Genomic DNA, 20,548 nt, shown 5'->3' on the forward strand with positions numbered 1-20,548 from the left:
GGTGTCCCTCTTCTGAGCTACCCAGGGAAATCTGGGAGGTCATCACTGCTAAAAACCACAGCCCTGAAGAGTCCCTAAAAAAGCAAGAAGTTTGGAGTTCAGATTTGGAATATGACCTGAGGCAGGTGAGTCATTAGCCTCTCTTATTTCCAACTCCTTAGGACAAGGCCAAGTGCTACGCCATTCTGAGCTGCTGTGCAAGCCAAGGAGTACAGAGCAAGTCTGACTCAGGGCCTAGCACAGTGGGTATTGGATAAGCATAACTTTCCCTGACCTGTCAGTCCACCACAGGCCCCTCCTACCTCTTCGTCTCTGGGCCCTTGAGAAGCCAGATCACCTGGTTCCTTAATCCTAGCTAGAGGCTGCTCTCAGGCTGACCTCCACCTCCACCCAGAGTGTCCCCATGGGCCCATCCTGCCAGTATGGGCAGCCACCACCAGCCTCCTCCCAGACCTTGCATGAGGTCTTCATACCTCCCACCCAAGGCCCCGCAGCATGGGGAGGCCTGGCTGTGCATATTGAGCCTATGTTGCACCCCCCGCCCCCACAGGCCTCTATGCTGGGATCCAGGCTGCATGTTTGCTGTCCCCCTGCCCTGCATCAGGGAACAGCTGTCCCACTCCCAACTCCTGGTCCCCCACCCCGACCAGGGCTCCAAGGCTGGGACCTCTCCGGGCTCTGACTGCACCAACACACTCATACTCCATGCCTCACACCCCCACTGCCTACTCTCAGGAGTTCACACCCTACTCGGCGCTTACTCCTCTTGCCCGGGCTTTGCTCACACCAGGCATTCACTCTCCACACTGTTCCCTGCACCACCCCCTTCCCAAAATCTTCCTGAACACTAAATTCCAGCTTCCTCTAGGAAGCCCTGCCTGATAACAGCCCTCATCTCCTGCCCTTTCCTGAGGTTCACATTTCTCCTTGGTCCCTCTAGCTTCAGATTGATACCCAGAAGCAGGTACCACCATATCAGCTACTCATTTCGTGGCTGCCAAGCCCAGGAAAAGCCCACTGGGTATTCAGGAAGGACAGGCTCATTAAATGGTTCAGGGAGAAAGGAATAGAGGACTCCCACTGACAAAGTACACACTTCTGTGAGACAGGTATCATTATGCCCATTGTGCAGATGGGGACATTGAGATTAAGTAAGTGATATACCTGCCCAGTGGCAGTGCTGGGATGTGAACCAGCCCCACCAAATCCACAGACAACATACATGATCTGCCAACCCTGCAGTCTACACACGCTACTCTACCTCAGCTCCAATGTTGTCTGTGCCCCACCGGAGGAAAATGAGGCCCAGAGAGATGAAGGCACCTGTTCAAGGCCATACAGACAGTAAGGGGCAGGACTGGAACTTAAATCCAAAGTCTCTAAGCTTCCGGCTTGGCATCTACAGGACCTACCTTGCCCTCTCTGGTGGCCCACTCTCTCCCAGCCTGCTAGACAGCCCCCTCCCTGTCCCCAACGAGTACCTCTCCCAGTTATTGGCCCAATCCCAGGACTTTTGGGAAAAGCCTGCATGGTTGGTTGACCTTTCAGAGGGCCTGGCTCTCCCAGTTCTGGGTATTTACACAGGCTGCGTGTGGCTCAGGAAAGTAGGACACCCAGGGGGAGGAGGGGATTGTAGGTGTGGGCTGAAAACATTCCTGCCACCCTCCACACCACCTGGACAGCAGAGCCATCGCCTAGGCTGTAGCAAGGTCTCCTCAAATGACCTTGGCAATTCCTAGTAGTGGACCCTGTGGGGCTTGGGGTAAAGGCCTGGACTGCCCACTGAGCAGAGGGCCTTGGCCAATGTCCCCTCCAGCTCCTCTCTGCTTGGTGAACTGGAAGGCCTCAGGGGACATGGGAAGAGACACTCCTTTAGGCAAGAATCCTCTGTGTTGAGGGGTCATCTCACTTCACTGAGCCTCTGCTCCCTCATCTGTAATTGGGTTCACGTAATAACTACCTCCACATTCCAGACATTCAGCTACATTAGGCCAGCTTACCTTAGCAAGATCTGAGGACGTACCTCTCCTGGGAAACCCAGGAGATACTCAGCCCCAAGCAGGACAAATCTGGTCTCCCAGGAAACCTGTTGGGCATCATTGGATGGGGACGCTAGGCTAAAATGCAGGTAGACACCCCCACCAAACAGCAACAAAACCAAACTCAGAATGTCACCTGGCCAGCTAGGTTAGAGCAGCAGACATGGCATAGGCACCAGGTAGCCTGGGATCTCAGAAGCCAAGAGGACACTGCCCCCTATTCAGACTGACTGCTCTTGAGCCAAGGTTCAGGCCACGTCCACCATTACAGACTGCTGTCAGCACACCCCAGCCTCCTCCCAACTCCATCCTGGCCTGAGAGGAAGAGCAGAGGGTCCCTGGAGGAGGGCACAGGTGTATGCAGTTCAGGCCATGTATGCAGTTAGAAAGGGCCAAGGGCTTTGAGCTATGTGGATGGAAACTATCCACCCCTTTTTGCCCTCCCCATGCCAACCCCCACCCCCACCACTGACTAGAAAGGAGCTACAGTTTCACCCCACCCCGATCACACACAGCCATGGTTCTCAAGGCCCTGGTGCCATTTTCAGTGTCCCCCACCCTTTCATCTACAGCTCAGGCTCCAGCTCTCTCCAACCCCAGCTCAAGCCCTTTTATTATTCAGAAGAGCCTCTTGATTGAAAAGGCCTCTAAGGCATCTCACAAATAAGAATCCTTTAATTTGGAAGTTGTTAACTTCTCAAAGAGGAATTTTAATTTTGCTTCTCCATCATCTCCTCTCTCCGAAACCTGCAAACTAAACACAAAAGCTAACAAAGCCAAAACCTCGGCACCTGGGCACCCCTTCCCCCACTGCAGAGCCCTGCAGGGGACAGCGGCCATAGTGGCAGCATGCCGCCCCACCCCACCCGCACAGATTCCAAATTCCCACCAATGACTGAGAAGGCCTCCAACTTCTCTCTTTGAGCATGCCTGCTCCATATCCTCCTAGCCACCCCACACCTGTAGTGCCCTAGAAGCAAAGGGTGGCAAATGGCTAAAGGGTTAACATGATGACAGGCCACCCAGACAGGGCAGCGACCACAGAGCCTAACACTCAATGCATAGCTCCCCATAATCCCCTCTGCTGCCCCCTATCATACTGTGCTGTAGCTGATGACTTAGAAGTATATTTTTGACCATTTACTATGTGCCAGACACTGCACTAAACCCTTTACATGTACCAACCTACTTAATTCACACAACGTAGATGCTGATTTACTAATAAAGAGACTGAAGCCTAGAGAGCTTAAGTAAATGGCCTAAATTCACACCACTAGAGAGAGGCAGAGTTAGGACTGGATCCGGGATGTCTAGTTTCACAGCAGGTATAACCTTAAGTGCCTCCTTCATCGGCCTGCCCCACCAGTGGCCTGTGAGAGTCTTGAGGGCCAGAGCCATGAACATCTCATCTCTGTGTGCCTGGGGGACAGCACAGAATCCAGCAAACAGCTGTACTGAATAAATGTCTACAGGCGAATACATGAAAATGAACAAAAGCAAATACCTTCCTATTCATTCTCTCACAGGCAGGCAGGATGGTCCCAAATTCACAGCCAAGTAGACTGAGGCCCAGAAGGGCAAGCAACTGCCCCAGGTCACCCAGTTCAGGGTGCAGAGCCCCAGGAGCTCCTCCTCCCAGCCTGCTAGTGTGTATCTGCCTTCCGCTGGAGTATCCAGGGATAAGGTTGTTACTGACACCCACAGGTACCATGTTCCTGGATCCCAATTAACATCCCAACTGAAACAGACCTATGAGAGCCTTGGTCATGGCCCTAATGTAGGAATCTCCTCTCTATCCTTGACAGCCCAGGTGGCCTCGCCTTCCCCCCGAGCCACATCTAGAGTGAGCTGCTCCCCACCACCCATGTACAGCGATGGAAATCCCAAAATTTACATGTTGAAGGTTCTAACCCCTGTTGCCTCAGAATGTGAGCTTATCTGGAAATTGGACCACTGCAGATGTAATTAGCTAATTAGGATGAGGTCATACTGGAGTAAGGTGGGCCCTTAATCCCCTTATAGAAGGAGAAATTCGAACAGGGACATGCACTTGGGGAGAGAACACCACACGAGCACATGGGACACGAGGGAAGTTGGCCACCTACAAGCCAAGGAGAGGAGCCTGGAACAGATCCTCCTTCACAGCCTTCAGAAGGAACCAGATGTGCCAACACCCTGATCTCAGATTTTGAGCCTCTAGAACTGTAAGACAGTAAGTGTCTGTTTGTGTCCCCTAGTTTGTGATACCTTATCACAGCAGACCTAGCAAAGTAATATACCTGCAGACCTGGGTTTTAGTGCTGAATAGGGCCTTCAGTAGATGTGGGACACTGGACAAGGCCCCATCCCTCTCTAACCCTTGGCTTGTTCCTATCATCCCCAGCACATTGCTTGGCACACAGTAGGTGCTCAATAAATGCTTACTGGAAGAATGAATAGGATAACAGTATCCATCTTCCACATGGCCATGATAAGAATGAGATAAGATGAAGAATGGGATATGCTCAGGAAAGGCTAAAGCCCTTGACACCCATGGTGATAGCTAGATCAACAGAGCAAAGGACTGGCTGGTGTGGCCACAGCCACACCTGAGTATAAAGGGAGTTTCTCTAGGCAGGCAGAGGTAGAGGGAGGCAAGTCATCCATCCTTCAAGCCAAAGACATTGTCTTAGTTCCCACCATGTGCCAGGCCCCTCTCTTGGGTCCTGGGAATAGAAAAGGAGTGCTCCCAGTTACCAAGCATGGTCCCTGACCCATCTGGAGCCTAGACCTCCACGAGGCTGCAGGCCGGCACATTCAGCTCATTCAACACAAAGAAGAGCTTTCTCCACATCAGAGCTGCCTCCAAAGCCTGGGCTGCACTGGAGAGAGTGAGGTCCCTATCCCAGCAGCTGTGCAAGATCAGAGGCCACACTCTCAGGAACAGCTGCACTCCCCAAGTGTGAGTCCAACTGGGCCAGCAGACCATCAGAATGTGAAGCTTGTTAACCATCCAGATTCCTGGGTTCCCCCAGTGACTCTGAATCAGAAGAGAGGAGGATACCTGAGTCCCCCTATCTTCAATAACAACCCTGGGTGGTCCTGATGCAGAGGCAGAGGCAGAGCCTAGACAGAGGGCTCCATTGGCTGAGCGGGATTCCATTTGGGAAGAGCTTTGACAGTGGTGCTTGGGGGCAGGAGGCAGGTGTGGACAGGAGACATGAGGGACAGAGGATGAGGATGGAGAAGATGAAAAAAAGTTGAGGATGATGACAGTAAAATGACAGGTAGCTCACAAGATGAAAGGTACTAACGGCCATTCCAAGGGGACATATGTGGGGGACAGTTGGGGAAGATGTCCAAGAAGAGGTGGGATTTGGCTGGTAGCGAAAAAAGCATTCTAGATGGAGGTGAAGGGAGATGAGACTGAGCCCGGTGTGCGCAGAGGATGAAGGAGACTCACCTGTTAGAAAGAAGTGGGGCAGGAAGAGTGGGCTTCAACTAGATCACTAAAGGCCTTGAATAACCAGGAGGAGGAGTCTGAACTTCAAACTTAGGCAGCAAGGAGCCACTGAAGGTTTTTGAGGAGGAGCATGACATGAAGGCAGGCGTGTAGTTAAGGCCATCAGCAGGGCTCAAAGGGGGCTGGGCTGCTGCAGATTTACTAGATGAGGCTCCCTTTGGGGAGAGAAGGGCGAGATGATTGGGCGCAGTATCAGCACCCCACTTCCTGCCCACACCAGTTCTGGAGAACGTTACAAAGTGATAGTGCCAACCATTAGTCTATCTGGGAGGAGCAGCGGGTAGGGTGAGCTGGCAGCAGTTTCTCCAGGCTTGCAGATCCAGAGGGCTTGTCTGCAAGGCTGGAGTAACAGGCCTGTCTGTGGGCAGGAACCCCCAAGGGCCAGATTTACACTAAGCAGTGAGGCCCAGATTCCTCCTCTATACGACATTGTTTAGGCTCAGAGTCTTTAAACCCACCCTACCCCCCAGCACCAGAGGCTGACACACCCACTCCCCCTCGGCCCTCAGCTGCAGGTTTACACCTAAGGTCTGTGCAGCCTCTACACCTGCCTTTTTATTGGCATCTTAAATGCTAACACCTCCAAATAGGACTCACCCGTTCCCCTCCAAACCTATCCTCAGTCCCTGTTGCTCAGCTCTGTCAAAGGCTCCACCACCCCCACCAGTTCTCAGAGCCCGTCTTTCACTGCCCTTCAGTCTCCTATACTCAAGCACTTCACTCCAACTATGTTCTCCTAACCCGCTGCCAGCTTCTACTCTTGCCCACACCAGCCCCATTCACACCCTGTAGTCCTATTTCCCTGTCCCTCTTCCCCACAGGCAGCTCCCAGATCAGAGCCTGTCCTTCTCTCTGGTCTCTGTGAACAGGCACCTCACCTGAGAAGGCTTTTCCTAACCACCCTGCATGCTCATTCCCTTTTCCTGCCTTATTTTTCTCCATAGCACTTATTACTCCCTAACCTTATATTATGAATTACTTATGTTTTTTTTTTCTGTCTAGTCTATTAGAATTCAAGCTTTATGAGGGCAATTACCTGTTCTGACTTATTCACCCACAGATGCGAGGCATGTAGAACAGGCCCTGGCATGCAGCAGGTGTTCAGTAAGTCTGTTTTGAGTGAAAGACGAGTGAGCGACTGCAAGTAAGCATTTGTGCAGCACCTAATGTATGCTACAAGGGAACACAGGCAAATCAGACTAGGTCTGCTCTGAGAGCCCCAATGGTCTTAGCGGAAAAAGAGACCCACACCTACCTATAGGTAATTCCACCCAGCATGCGAGCAGTGCTGGGTGAACGGATGTGTACAGGGAGGGGAATGCTGGGGAGCGGGCCACCAGCTGGGCCCAGATCTGAGTCAGGGAAGCTTCCTGGAGGAGACATCCCATCCCAGTTTCCCTCCCTGGTTCTAAGGGACCTGGTCTACCTCCTACTCCCCACCAATGGGATGAAGAGAAACCTGTCTGACCAGCCACACTGATTCTGGCATCGGTAAATGTTCAGAGCTGGAGTGTTCATCCCTTCTGCAAGGAGAAGACCTGGGCAGGGTTGTCAGGGAGAGAGGAGTTGAGAGATCAAGGGCTGTGGCATCTGGGACCCCAGCCTTGCCTGCCATTCCCCCATCCCACCATCCTGCCCCCTCCCTTCCAATCACAGGAGCACTAGAAGAGCAGGTTGAGGAGGCAGGAGTGGGAAAAACCTGGGCTTTCTCAGGGGTTCAGAGCCTTGCTGAGCCAAGTCTCAACTCTGCATGCCACCAAGGCTCCCCATGACCAGCCCTGCCCCTACCTGGGCACATGACTCTCAGACACTCCAAAGTCCCCTCTCTCTACACTGTAGCCTAGGCTGGGCCCTCCCACCTCTGCTAAATCTCTCTGCCTATCATAACCCTAAATACATTATCTTGTTCATCTAGGAAGTATATATAATGACACACCATGGGAAACAATCAAAATATACAACAGAGAATTGGTTAAACGTGCTATGGCACACACAGTCTAGAACATTACGCTGCCATTAAAAATCATATTACAGAAAAGTATTTAATGATGGGAAAATGATCTTGGTATAGTATTAAGTGCAAAGGTAGGTTTGAAAACAGTAAGTACAATTTTATCCTACTTATGTCATAAATATATATTTTGTACAAGACTGACAGGTAAAACACCTAAGTGCTCACATTTTCTATAGAAAATGCACATTTTTTAATAATCAGGGAAAAAAACAGAACATTTTTAAAGAATCCTAAAACCTTCACAGCTTGCCTAGGCGTCCCCTCTCCCAAGTCCACCATCCCCCTGCTAAAAGTGGCCTCCACTGAGTTAGCTTTCCCTCTGTTTTCCTGCTCCCTGAGCTTCTCAGTGCCCTGGTGCTGTCAGCCTGGGCAGCAGAGAGGCTGCTGCAGCCCCTGCTGAGGGTAGGGCCATGGCCTGGCCACCCGGCTTCCTTGACACCCCTGCCCCTGGTTCTCCCATCATCTTGGCTTCCTCAAAGACAACCCTGATCACATTCTCTCTCCTTATCTCCCAGCATTAAGTACAGGTTAAACTAGAGAGGCTAATTAGCTGTCATTCCCCCCAAGACTGATTGACTAGCAGGAATATTTTGATGAAGATAACTGGACTTCAAAGTGAGGCCCTACCTAGGAAGGAAATCCAGCCATTTGCTCCCTGCTACATCCCACCAGCTTCCTGTTTGGGAGGACTGGCTCAGCTAAGCCTCAGCCACACCTGCCACAACTGTCACCCAGTCCTGGAAGAAGGGTTCCAGCCAGGCCTGCTGCCCTACTGAGCCAATTAGCTCTTCTTCACCTGAAAAATGGGGTAACATTCCCATGCAGCCTGCTCCCCTAGCCTTCCCCCAGCATTCCTTCTGTCTAAAGGAAGTTCTTCTGAAACCTTCTTATGGGTCACAGAGCCCTGTCAAAGACAGGGGATTGGCCCAGATAAAGGGTAGAAGTCACTTGTCCAAGACTGCAAGCAAGCCAGGGGTCAAGCCAGGCAGCAACCCTAGTTTCACTCATTCCCCATCCCCCGCCTCTTTAGGACTTGTAGTTTCTCTACATTCTTTCACAGGGGACATGGAGGGGGAGGGTTTGTCACCTCCCACATTCTGGGTGTCCTATTCCTCATAATACAATCCAAGAGGCCACCTGCTATGCTCACACAGAACCAAGGTCACCTGGATGCCAGTGCGTGTCACATATACACACCTGGAGCTGAGCCTCCTCCTGCCCTGACAGTGCCTGGATCTGCACACCGACTCTGGCTTGGAGCCTCATTAAACTCCACAGATCAGAGCCAGTGCCAACCTCTTGACAGTTTCTTGGACCCTGATGGCCTCAGCCTACCTGTTCCTACTCCCTCCTAACCTGGAGTCATGCACACATTTGGTCAACAATGTAACAGAACCAAGGACAGACCTTTAGTTCACCATTAGAGACCGCTCACACCACACAGGAACCCACTAGCTGGTGCGTCCATGAAGCCATGTCACTCAGAAGAATGCCTCAGGCTTCTGAGCTGGCTGCCGGAGCCCTGCTATAGCAAGCGCTAGTAGAAGGTAGCACTGCCAGGTCAAACCTCCTGGACTGTGCTTCACATGGGGAGGGAGAGAAGGGAGCGCTCCCAGAAAGGCTGTCCCTCGATGACTTCCCTTAGGGATTCCACTCTGCCCAGAGTAGTTTCTTACCTCAGGTCAGGCAGATATTGGGGAGTGCAGCTGAGCTAGGGGTCAGCCTGGGCTTGACGCAGTTGCTCTCTCTTCTGGGGAGCACCAGAGCTTCAGGGCCTTTGGAAGCAGGAGGCTGTGGGAGAAAGAAGAGATGAGCTGTCAGGAAGAGTAGGGCAGTAAGGGGCAGTTCTGGCGAGCACTGGGGGGCCATGCACACAGTTGGTCTGATCCCACCAGCTGGGCAATAAACACTCATACATATCACATACACACTCTCTTGCTGACACTCTCACACACAATCACACACACTCATACATGCTCTCACTCACTGATACACACACTCATATGCCACCAGCTGTGGCAGGTAGAACTCTGGGAATGGTGGGGTTTCTGGCCCCAGGCAGAGGGGGTGTAAATATGCTTCTCCACTAGCTCTGTGACCTTGGAAAAGTCAAGTCTCTAAGCCTCACTTCTGTCATCCATGAAATAGGGATACTGTCCCTTCTGCCAGGACTACTAGGAAGATAAAAATGAGAGAAGAAACTTGCGGCCTGGTGCACAGTAGACGTCCAGCACCACCAGGGCCTGCCTTCCTTCCCAGCCCTGCCCCAGGAGGCAGGCCCAGAGGCTGGGCCCTGAGGGGGAGCAAGCACAGCAACCAAGGGTGCCTCTCCAGTGCCTGACCCTCAGCCTCCCAGTTCCCAAGGAGGCCCGCAGCTCCCACCCACCAACCCCTTCCTTGCCCAACCTCTTCTGGTTTATTCCTTCACCATACATTGTCCAAGGGTAATTGGGAGACAGCCCGCACCCAGCCTCTGAATGTGAAGAGGACACTAGGGAGTCCTGTCTCCTTGGCAAGGCCCCAAGACACAGGCATCAGCTGGAAATCTCCCACTTGCTGGCTGTGCGGCCCTGAGCAAATCTTCCCAGTCTGACCCCCTCAGACAAAGACCTGAATCCCCTTCTGAGTTATTGCCAAGAGGTTTAAATCAGATCAGTGTTTCTCAAAGTTTAAGACACATGTCACTGGAGGTACACAAGGGATTCTAGGTGGTACGCAAACATTTTTAGTTCCATAGGTACGTGTTTATTTTTCTGTGTATTACAAAAAAATTGACAGGCCCTTCACAGCTGTGATTTCATGGATGTTCAGCTTGGGGAGTGCTGGCTAATTCTCCAAATGTGAGTCAATGTACAGACAAGGATTAAGCAAACATGAGTGCAAGTGGCACCTCAGAGATGGCTAAAACCTTGGTGGTGAAAGTGAACCACAGAAAATTGGCATCTAACTGGGGCCTGGTTCCTGGCAGCCCTCAGGAGGGTGAGCAGCTCCTTCCCTTCCTAGAAGGTCAGGCCAGTCCCTCCTTTCCTTCTTCATTCCCCATGGCACATCCGGCACAGGCCTAAGTCCCCAGGAGGACTCGCAAGGCCTTCCAGATGGAATGCATGGAAGCATAGATGGATGGGCTCAGAGATAATTGCCAAAATTTGGGAAGAAGATGGCAAAGGCCTCTGAGTCCCTCCCAAAATCAACATTCTATCAAGTCTAAGGTGCAAATGGTAGAATTTCTAGCCACAAGATAAAGATGGAGGGACTCTTAGAGGCAAGAGTATCCTTATCTCATGAGTTATAAACTTCTCCTCTAAAAAGAAGGCAGAGTAATGGGCACCAAGCAGGCTCTAGGACCCACCTTGGCCTTTCTATCCTGACAACAGAGCCACAAAGCAGTGTGGACCTGGTAAAAGACGGCCTGCCTAGCCCATACTTAACCAGCCCCAAACTTTTCCCCCTGCTGCCAGCAGGCCCCAGGGGTACTTCCTAATGGCTGCTGGTCCTGGAGAACAGGACAGGACACCGTGGGACCAACATGGGATAGAGTGGTAGCCAGAGCCTGGGCAGTTCCTCAGGCCTGGGTCCTCCAGGCCAGGCCTAGCCAAGTGATTGCCCAAGCTGGCTCCCAGTAGATAGACATAAACCAACCAGGCCCAGGACAACTGGGCAGCCTTGTCCTGGCAGGCCTCTCGACCACCTGGCTGGTGGCGCTGAGCCTAGTTCCACTTGAGCCAGGAGGGCTAGCCATCCTCACGGCGCCACCGCAAGCCCCTAGCTGCCATATTCCAAAATAATGAATAGGACACCGTCTTCCTTCGCCCCAGATCTTCCTGAAGCTCCCATTCTACTCAGTAGTATCACAAGGAGTTGCTATGGAAATGGGACCACAGGCAGAGCATGACAATGATTTGGGGCAAGGGAGGAGACACAGAGGGAGTCAAGAACTCTTCTGGACATGAGGCCTGCCCGTGTGCTAAGTTCCAGAAAAGACATGAAGTCTCAGCTGCAGGCTTCACAGCCAAGGGAGTGGGGGGAACCGTGGCAGAGGTGGGGGCTTCCTACCTGCCCTCCTGGCTCCTTCCCCTTCAGCAGAGTCTGGGGAGGTCTGGAAACCAGATGCCTGTGTATTCAACAGAATTAATATCTGCCCCAGGGGGCATGAGACTTCCAGGGACCAGTTACTCCAGGATGCTGACAAAATGGGTTTAGTTCTGTAGGAGGCTGGCACCAAGTAGGTGCTCAGCAAACACTGTGATCAAAGGGCATGGTACTGGTGAGTATGCGTGAGAGAAAGAGAGAGAGAGGGAGAGAGAGAAAGGCAGAGAGGCATACGTCTGCTCCAGTGAACAGTCACAGAATCACAGAGCTCAAAGTGTCCACATCCATTGAATAAATGAGGAAACTGAAGCCCAATGAGGGTTGGGGTCACTCAGCAAGTCAACCAAAAGGTCAAGCCCAGAACCCAGGTCTCCTCTTCCACAGACCTGAACCCTCTACCCAACATCCCCAATTTTTCTTTCCTTCCTTCCTTCCTTCCTTCCTTCCACTTTTGCTAAGTGCCTACTTTGTGCTTGGATAAAGAGATGTAAAGGATACTGGTTCTGCCTGCCAGGAGCTCAGAAAGGAGACAGGACATCACGGTCAGAGGGAGGGTGCCGGGACAGAAGTCCAGGGGCTGCAGGACCCCAAGGAGGTTTCCCTCAGAAGCTGCAGTTACACACTTCTGAACCAGGCTTCAGAGAGACCTCCAGCTTCTCTGACATGTCTCCCAACTGTTCTCTCAGCCCAAGACCCACTACAGCTCCCACATGAGGCCTCCGTGTGGGGCAGTCCTGAACCGACCTGGGGCCCTCACCTTCAGGAGGTAATGGGGGGTATTCCTCATTAGCATCCCCAGTCCCTAGAAATGAAGAACCATGAGGAAAGGGCCTTGCTACACAGAATGAGCTCAAAGAATGATGGTGCCCTGTCCTTCCCTCCCCCAGGTTCAGCACCTTCAGGCATTGTTCATTCTTTCTTCCCCTGTTGCTGACATTGCCCTTGGCCTGAGGTGGGGCTGAGAAAAGGAAGCCCTAGTCATCAGTCATCACCCTCATGAAACTCAAGTCTCCATCTCTTTGTTGGCAGTTGGCAGCCCACAAATTCTCTCCAAATTTTTTGGTTTGCTTCTTTTGAGGTGGGGAGGGGAGTTATAGGGGGAGGTAGTACTGAGAAGACAAGAGGCAACACCTTCCAGAGATTGGCTCGGAAGACCCACCAGCTCTGCTATATCTCACATGGGCCATGGCTCCCAGCAGCTGGTGTAGAATCCCAGGATCTATTTTGCACAGGTGGAAACCGAGAACCTGAGAGATGGCCAGGGGGACCCCAGGTTGCTCAGTGATGAGAAGCCAGGAAAGGGAAAGAGCAGCAAGGACCAAAGGGAAGGCCAGGTCCAGGGCTGTGGAAATGGAAGAATTAGCTGTCTGAGAAGGCATACTATTGGAGCAGGGACTTGGATTGGCTCAGTGCTCCAAGCAGGAAATGACTTTCTCTAAGAGAAATAACTAGGCCAGGTTCTGCCCTGGCAGCCCACATGACTTGGGGCTAGGCTAGCAGGTAGAAGGTGAGGGGGTATGTTCTCTGATCACCGTCATCCCATCCTTACCAAGGGCTGCCACAGCTGCCACCTCACATCCCTAATTATCGCTGCCCAATAGGAAACCACCTGGGGATGGAAAACAGTAAAGACACAGAAAAGCCCAAAGAGAGACAGAGCAACCAAACCCCAAGCTAGACAGACGGGGGAGAGGCAGAGATGAAAATGAATGAACAGGCAGGCCAGCCCTCCTCCCCCAGAGCCAGTGCTGCAGCTGCCAGGAAAAGCCTACAAACCAGGGCTTTGCAAAGAGTTTTCAGCATTAAAATTCTTATTTGAAATGAAATTGTATGCAGTGGGAGAAGGCTTTCTATGCCAGACATTAAATCCAAAAGGCATAAAGTGAGAATTTGATAAATCTGACTACATAAACACGTAAAACATCTGTATAGCAAAAGACACTATAAATGAAGTTACAAGGCAAGTAAGACACTGAAAGAAAATATCACTAATATACAAAGAGCCCCTACAAATCAATAAGAAAAAGGACAAAAAAGAGAAAATTGGCAGTGAATTAGAAACCCGCAAAAGAACTAAGCTGGCCAATAAATTTAAGAAAAGATGTTCTAGCTCACTAGCAATCAGGGAAATGAAAATGAAAATGACACAATACCATTTTTTGCCACGGACTGGGAAAAATTAAATTGATTGATAACAACCAGTGTTGGCAAGGGTGTGGGGAAATGAGGACTCAGACCATTGGAGAGAGAGGAAATTGGCCCAACCTTTGGAAAGGTAATTTGACAATACTGAATAACATTCTAAACCCACCCACCCGACAATCTAGTAATCCCACTTCTAGGAGCTTCTCTTACAGAAATGGTAGCATAGGCACTCACATATAAATATTCAAGGATGCTCACAGCACCATTGCTGGTAAAAGTAAAAAAGAAATCAGAAATAGCCTAAAATTATCAAAAACTCGATGTTTAAATAAAATATAGCACATCTATGCTATGGAACAATCCAGCCATTCAACAGAATGAGGCACTTCTATGTATAACAATATTTAAAAGATCAAGCTGTAGAATGCTATTTTTAGAATGAGCCCATTTTTATAAATAACAGTTGTTGGCTATTACATGTCTCCAAAGGTTGGAGGACAATATCCATATAATATAGTGATCACTGCCTAGGAGGGAGACAAGGGGGCTTTCATGGTCTCTGTTACCCACAAATGTGTTGTTGGATCTTCTTTTGTAATCAGAAAAGCAAAATCGATTAAGAGTTAATGGGTTTTGTTTCTTTAAATCCTGCCTGGACCCTAATATAAAATGCGGCTCTAAGCAGCCCTGTTGTGGTTGAAAAAGGAGGGGCCTATGCAGCCCCACCCCAGGCCCTATAGCCCCCAGGTCCCCTGAGAGACACCAAGGCTCTAGGACCAGTTTGAGAACCTCAGCTGGAGAATGTGGAGCCATACTCTGCTCTTCCACACCAATGCCCGCAGTCGGAGTTTGCCGAAGGTCACATAGTAAGTCCAGACTGGCTGGGGCTAAAGCTAGAGCCTCTGGCTCCCCATCAGGTTTCTGGTTCTTCAGGTCTAGGGTGGGAGGTTTTCCTAGGTGTCCAGAAAACCCTGTGATGTCACAGTCTTGAGGAATCCTGGGCTGAGGCTCAGGGGGCCCCAGGGGTGAGGGGCCCTTTGCAGAAAACTCCAGGGGAGTGAACTTTGAGACTCAGCTCTGGGCTCTTATAGAGCCCTGGTGCTAGGGAAGGAGAGAAAGAGAGAAGGAAAAGTAACAGGGGAGTTGGAGGTATATTTCTCTCTATAAAGAGACAGGGTGGGTACCAGAAGAGGGGACTGGTATATGCAGGTGTCAGTGCTCACAGAGAGGACTCAAATGGGTCTGCAAAGGTGAACTGCGGAGGGGGTGTGTGGAGGAGTGTCTGTATGGTAAGAGGAGAGAGGGAGAGAGCGCGTGCACGCGCGTGCGCGCGTGTGTGTGTGTGTTGTGTGTGTGTGTGTGCACGCACACACGCACACACATGCTCGCGCGTTGTCACTCCCAGGGATGACAGTAAAGAGATAGTGTGTATGTCAAAGGACAGGAGACCCAGGAGTCATGTGTGCAAGGGAGCACACGTTCATATGGGCATCCAGCAGACCTGAAGACAAGCGAGGAGCAGATGGAAAATTCCAGAGGTCCATCCCCAACTGGCCCACAGCTTCCCAATACTACCCTGCAGTCAGACAGGCCTTCAAGTTTTTGTGCTTGCCGTCCCCTCTGTGGGGATACCTTCCCTCCCTGACCAGTTCCCAAGAAGATTCTTTTGATTCCCCAACCTCTCCATCCAGGCTGGGGCAGGAGTTCCTCTGGTATTCCCACCCTGCATCACCTCTGTCCTGCCTGAGCCCCAAGTTGTGAGTGGCTTCCCAGAGCAGGGGTGGGACTTGTTCTTTTCTGCACCCAGAGCCCAGCTCAGATCCGTCACAGAGACGGCACTGAAAACTAAAATTGTAGAAAGAGTGAGTGGATTAGCACAGCACTTAGCCCGCAGCCAGGTGCACAGTGAGACCTTCATAAGCAGAAAGAGTGTGGCTTGGGGACTGAGACGCCTAGCTTCCTGTCCTAGGTCAGCTCAACGGGTAACATTAACCATATCACCTGAGAAATGATTAAAGCAGGAGTTCCTTACCCGAGTCCCCAGGGAGGGGGAACTTAGGAGGTCTGTGAGCACTGATATAAATTTATGCACACAGTGGGCAAGGGGGGCACCTGTTTTGGGTATGTGCTGTGGCTTTCATCAGATTTCCCAGTGGCTCACAAACCAAAGAAATTTAGAATCATGAAGCAAGGCAGAGTAAGACGGCCGACCCCCCAGAAGCGAATACTCAGGGGCCCCATGTCCACCTGCACATTGGTAGGGCTATTGGGGAGCAGGGGTCAGTAAGTACAATTCTGCAGCCCCAGGCCCCAGCCAGGGACTGGGGAGTCACAGAAAGGTGCTGGCTCCCTACATAAGGAAGAGTACTATCCAAGATGGCGGGCAGTCTTGTGGGAGTGAGTTCCTTGTCTGGGGGATGCCAGGGCTGGACAGGGTGGGCGGGACAGAGGTCAGAGTGAGTAAGTAGCAATGCTGAGTCTCACTCTCAAAGTCTCTGGGCCTCAGTTTCCTCAACACTACAAAAAGTGGTCCCTGTGAGTTCAATCTGAGTGTATGAAAGGAAACAGTGGGCCATGCAGGGGTGAGGATCCAGACTGCAGGGCTGAGTGCCCAGTCCTGCATTTGAGCAATCCCCTCACCTGGTGGTAGCCTTAGGCTACCTGGGGTAGGGGACAGGCTACCCTGGCTGCCCTACACTGCTAACTGGGCCTGTTTGGGTGTCACAGTTACACCTCCCACATGATAGTAACCCCAGAGAACACAGGACTGAGAGGTTTCATTATGAGCCTGGACTGGAGTCAAAGGAGCCCATGAGCTGAACAGAAAAGCACTGAGCAGGACTGGCAGCCCACCCAGGCCACATGAGCTCAGTGGATCCCCTCAAATCTAAGTCCCTCCAGGGGCCCCTCATCCAGGCCTTGGGAAATGGAGTTGCAGAGAGAGTCCTTTACCCGGGTCACTCAGGGAGTTAGTAGCAGATCTGGTCCAGGATCCCAGGACTCCTGCCCCTGGCTAGGCTTACTCTGGGCATGAATGTGCTGTACTCCCTCGGGTGACTCTGCATGCCTCAGCACACCATTCCTGCCAGAAAGGGGCAGCGGGCGCCGAGGCTCCAACAGATTGATTCAGACACAGGCCTGCCATATCTTCCTGGATCCAGCCACCCTGAGCCTCAGTTTCCTCCTCCCTAAAACAGAGGTACGAAACCATCTTCCTAGGCCTATGTGAGGATTAAAAGAGCAGATATCCAGTCTCGCTTTGGGCAGAACCGGGCCCTTTCCAGCACTACCCTCATCTCTGGGCCTCAGTTGCCCCACCTTTAAGCAGAAAGTTTGCCCCGAGTGATTCACCAGGTCCCCAGAGCCTCTGATGTTTTATAGGAAGCTTGCCCGGTGCCCAGTCCATGCCCATAGCCCTAGGAGACAGGCTGCAGTGGCAGACACCAGGGCTTGCCCTTGGAAAGCTCTCTGCTGGTTGGCAGATAAGAACCAAAGCCAAGGAGCAAAGGCTGCTTAGCAGAGCTGGGAGAAAATTCGCCCAATGGCAGGGCTCCCCAAATGGTAGTCCCTGTGCCTCCACATTGCCACAGTCTCCACCTCTTCCAGCCTGCTCTATTCATTACCTGCCTGTCACCTTTAGGCATCAGGTCTATACCCTTGCTCCACGGGCCACGAGAGGCTTGAAAATGTAAAACCCGGTGTGAGCTGGACAGTGATAAAGGAAGGCTTCCTAGAGGAGATAGAACAAAGAGCATAAAATTCACACAGAGGCCTGAATACCCAGGTGAGGAACCTAGATCCTGAAGCTTTTCATATGTGCCCCATTCTCCTAAGCAGAAGAAATACCAGGGCTAGCTTCAGAGCCTGTCCCCAGCAGAGGGCTTGAGGGGGAAGAGGGACCAGGACTCAAAGCCCCATCCACCCCTCCTCTGAAGCCATGGACTGTGCCTCCATCTCAGAGAAATTAGTCCTAGTCAAAGATGCCCAGGACTGCTGAGGTCTCACTGCAAACAGCTTTGCCACTGGTGAATGCTGGTTGGCCAGGGAGGGCTCCCCAACAGATTAAGAGCAATGCCTGCCCCAACTCATTCATATTCTGGTCTGGCTGCAGGCTTCAATATGGCTGAGAGATGGGAGGGCAGAGGCGGCCCTCCGAGAATGCCCGGCGATGATTCCTCTCCGATTCCAATTTATTTTCTATCATTAATGCTTTTGAAAAGCCTCACATACTCTGCAAACAGGGAAAGAGCACAGTGCTCTGGGAGGGAGAAGAGGGCTTGGGGCAGAGTGGAGAGCAACAGAGGTGGTACGAGCAGATGCTAGAGGCCCTGAGACCTGGGTTCAAATCCCACTCCACCTCCAGCTACCTACAGAACCCTGGGCCAAACCTGGTCTATACCTGTCTGTGCGGAATGATTCCCTGCTCTGCCTGCTCTGCTCACCTCTGGGACCATTTCCAAGATCTACTAAGGGTTAGAGGTGAGTGGGCTTTATATACTGTAAAAGGCTGAACATCTTGAGGGTACCCCAACTCTAGGGCCCAGAGAAGGCCTGGAGCCACAGCGCAGAGGAGATAACACCAGGATTTGGGTCATTCCCCTCTCCCATCTCATACGTCTCAAACTCACACTGCCATCCTCCTTTCCCCCACAGGCTCACCTGGGATCAGCCTTCTAGCCAGCATCCCTCCTCCTCTACCCTCTACTGTGGAGCCACAGGGATCATATCTAGATGTCCTCTGCTCAGAACCCTTCTGGGGCTCTGCATTATCCAAACTTCCCACCTCCATTCAAAGCTCTCCCGGGCAATTCAACCCATCTGGGCAGCCTCCCATGCTATTTCCTGCCTGGAATTCCCTCCTCCTTGGCCCCAGTTCACCTGTCAAACTCCTACCCCCTCTTCATGATGCAGCCCAAGTTCTCCTCTGCAAAGCTTTTCTTAACTCCTCTGGCCTGCCCTACTCTGTACTATGTTTGTGTGGCAGCTCCCCTCCCATCAGTTACATCTTGTGGCCAGGGGCTGCATTTGATTCATCCCATGCAAAGCCCAGTGGCCAGGCTTAACTGAGCACCTACTTTGTGTCAGGCTGTGTGCTGGGTGCTGAGAATACAGTAGCAAAAATGGAGTTGGTCCTTGCCCTCAAGTTGCTTCCAGTGGATGTACTCAGGGAATGCCTATTGAATGAATGAATAGACACACAATCACCTTGTATATGGAGAAATAGACCCAGAGAGGCAAAATGCCCTCTCCAAGGATACCCTGCCTCCCTGCCCACATTTCTACTCCATTTCACTCCTGGAACCTTAGCAGAAATTAGGAGGAACTCAAAATGAAAGGCAGAATCAAAAAAAAAAAAAAAGAGGAAGAAAATGTGGTGGATTTCCCCCCTTTCCTTATAATGTAAGAAAAAATTGCTTTTGCCAACTATTGCAGCTTAAAAGCAATTAGAGGTTTTGGAGGGGACTCGGCATGAGCAGAAGCAACAGAGCAAGTGCCCAGCACAGAATTTTTCCAGCATTCATTTATATCAAGCAAAAAGAAAAAAGGTGTTAAAAGCAGCAGTATCCAGCAGCAGAGATGGTTGAGATAAAATATTTACAGCCACCAAGGGAGGGGTCTAGGAGGGGCCAGAGACCCCCACTCCCCATACCCACTCTATGTTCTGGAGACAGGAAAAGGGAGGGCGAAGAATGGGAGACAAGGAAAGATGAGCTACCGCCTTGGCCTGCAGGGATAGGGGTTCAGGACAACAAGAGTAGAAGCCCCCACGCACCCCCTACAATCTCACTCCTTCCCTAGCATCCATGGCTCACAACTACCAAGCAGCTTCCAGCCACCAAAGAGCCCTCACCTCAACCGCAGACCTGGCCCTACTCAAAATCTGGAAAGCATCCACCCTGCAGGCTGGCAATCAAGCCCTGCACGGCCCAGACCCCTCTCCAGACTCATTTCTGATGCTCCCCTCATGGATGTTGCCCTGACTATGCTCCAAGGAGCCTCTCTCATTCCCTGGAGTTGGGAATGTGTATCACTCCCCTGAGTGGGGTAAGCCAGGTTCGAGGAGATAGGCCCAGAGCAGATGACAGAGCCACTGACACACCGTTCTAGGCCAGAGGCTAACTTCCAACCAAGCCTCTCCCGCTGAATCACCACTTCCTCACCTGGACCTTTCACCTGACCCTTGGCCCCCTCTCTCCAAATACAGAGCAGCCACGATCAGCCCCTTCCTGAAACCTAACTTCCTTCTTCCTATCTGCAGCAGACTCCCTTCTGTCTGGGGCACAAAAGACATAGTCTCCTTTAGAAGCAGTCATTCCTAAATTCGAATCCCAGCTCTTCCATTCATGTGCAATTCCCTCAATCTCTCTGAGCCTCACTTTCTTCATCTGTTAAATGGAAATAGTAATAGTACACATCTCATGGGTTGTTTTTAGAATTAAATGAGGTAATGCATATAAAGCACCTGGCACTGTGACTAGCAGTAGGTATTCAAAGCACTTACCTTCAGCTGAATGACAAGTCAACAGATGGGCTAACAGCTCACAGCCTGCCCAGGCCTCACTTAAGAGCAGAAGAGGCCCCAGGAGGAGTGGTGACATGCCCCAGGTCGCACAGCCCTGTGGAGCCACTCATTCAAAGTTGGGTGTTTCACTCTCATTCTCCAACTGTGGAGAATACACAGGCTTGATATAGGATCTATTGGAGCCACAGGGGCAGAGCTGGGGATCAGAAGGTGTCTTGATGTCTGTCTCTTGCTTT

The 20,548-nt window shown here is 51.5% G+C and overlaps 1 protein-coding gene across 2 annotated transcripts in view; it reads right to left on the bottom strand.

Annotated features, from left to right (window-relative positions):
• Positions 1 to 20,548, bottom strand: part of LINGO1 (leucine rich repeat and Ig domain containing 1) — a 189,932-nt gene that overhangs the window by 159,362 nt on the left and 10,022 nt on the right. For both annotated transcript variants that reach the window (XR_001596862.2, XR_001596864.2), the window contains exon 2: positions 9,232 to 9,346. The gene's annotated coding sequence lies outside the window, so the exon portion shown is untranslated. The remainder of the gene's footprint in view (positions 1 to 9,231; positions 9,347 to 20,548) is intronic.

The sequence above is a fragment of the Rousettus aegyptiacus genome, unplaced genomic scaffold (genome assembly GCF_014176215.1).
Source record: "Rousettus aegyptiacus isolate mRouAeg1 unplaced genomic scaffold, mRouAeg1.p scaffold_m13_p_3, whole genome shotgun sequence".
Taxonomy (NCBI): Eukaryota; Metazoa; Chordata; class Mammalia; order Chiroptera; family Pteropodidae; genus Rousettus; species Rousettus aegyptiacus.